General features: G+C 48.8%; 1 pseudogene; it reads left to right on the plus strand.

Moving 5' to 3' along the window:
- Positions 1 to 389: 389 nt before the first annotated feature.
- LOC115509719 lies at positions 390 to 894 on the plus strand (annotated as a pseudogene).
- The last annotated feature ends 789 nt before the right edge of the window (positions 895 to 1,683 follow it).

The raw sequence follows: 1,683 nt of genomic DNA on the forward strand, positions 1-1,683 counted from the left end.
ACATCTGGGGCGCCTGGGTGGCGCAGTCGGTTAAGCGTCCGACTTCAGCCAGGTCACGATCTCGCGGTCCGTGAGTTCGAGCCCCGCATCAGGCTCTGGGCTGATGGCTCAGAGCCTGGAGCCTGTTTCCGATTCTGTGTCTCCCTCTCTCTCTGCCCCTCCCCCATTCATGCTTTGTCTCTCTCTGTCCCAAAAATAAATAAAAACGTTGAAAAAAAAATTAAAAAACATCTACATATGAGCTAAAGACATAAACATATTCCATGTTAAAGACCACTTAAAATTTGAATTTGAAGATTTGGTTTCGTCAGTTGGATCAAGGCTGCAGCTGCAATAGCTCTCATCTTTCTGTCTGTCCTTGCTCTGCCTCACCTTTCATATCTGGAAATATGGCCTCTGGTGTGGCCATCTCTGATGGCATCATCAAAGCGTTTGATGACACGAAAGCACGTAAGTCATCAACCCCAGAGGAGGTGAAGAAGTGCAAGGTGCTGATGTTCTTCTGCCTGAATGAGGACAAGAATATCATCCTGAAGAAGGGCAAGGAGATTCTGGTAGGTGATCTGGGCCAAACTGTAGAAGACGAACCCTATGTCACCTTTGTGCAGATGCTCCAGATAAGTACTGCCACTATGCCCACTATGATATAACCTAGGAAACCAAGGAGAACAAGAAGGAGGACCTGCTGTTTATCTTCTGGGCACCTGAGTCTGAACCCCTTAAAAGCACAGTGATCTATGCCAGCTCTAAGGACACCATCAAGAAGCTTACAGGGGTCAAGCACGAATTACAACCAAACTGCTACAACGAGGTCAAGGACCACTGTACCCTGGCAGAGTAGCTGAAGGGAAGGGGGGCAGTGCCATCATCTCCCTGGAGGGCACACCTTTGTGAGACCCCTCTGGCCTCCTGCCTAGAGCATCTGGCAGGCCCAGACCTACCTTCGGGGGATTGTAAGCCTTCCTCTTCCTGCCAGACTGGAGGGGTTGGTGGAATCCCAGCAGGGGGAGAGCAGTCCCTTCACCCCAGTTGCCAAACAGCCCCCACCTCTTGCCTCCTTCCCTGACAGTTCTGGGCTTCCCAAACTGCTTTTGATCTTCTGATTCCTCCTGGGTTAAAGTAGACCAGTTGCCCCCAGGCACCTCAGTTTTTTTTGGGGAGGTATACATTTTTTAATGATACCCCAACTCTCCACTTGTTCCTCCCCTTTCCCATGCTGCCAACTTCTACCTGCAATAGTGGCTCTGTGCTTGTCTGTTTCGTTCTGTATATAAATGGAATGTTGTGGAGATGACTCCTTCCTTGGGCTGCCTGGTTCCCCTCCCTTTTTCCCCCTGGCTGCTGCCACTCATGGAAGCAGGACCAGTAAGGGCCCTTCAATTTAAACACACGCATACACACACACACAACAATAAAAAGGCTTGCTAACGGGAAAATAAAGTTTTAGTTTCTCAATTTATATACTTATGCTATCTATCTATATTTGATGTTTATTTATTTTTGAGAAACAGAGCATGAGTGGGGAAGGAGCGGAAAGAAAGAGGGAGACACAGAATCAGAAGCAGGCTCCAGGCTCTGAGCTGTCAGCACAGAGCTCGAACACAGGGCTTGGACTCATGAACCATAAGATCATGACCTGAGCTGAAGTTGGACACTTAACCAACTGAGCCACTCAGGTGCCCC

This window comes from Lynx canadensis, chromosome A3 (assembly GCF_007474595.2).
Source record: "Lynx canadensis isolate LIC74 chromosome A3, mLynCan4.pri.v2, whole genome shotgun sequence".
NCBI lineage: Eukaryota > Metazoa > Chordata > Mammalia > Carnivora > Felidae > Lynx > Lynx canadensis.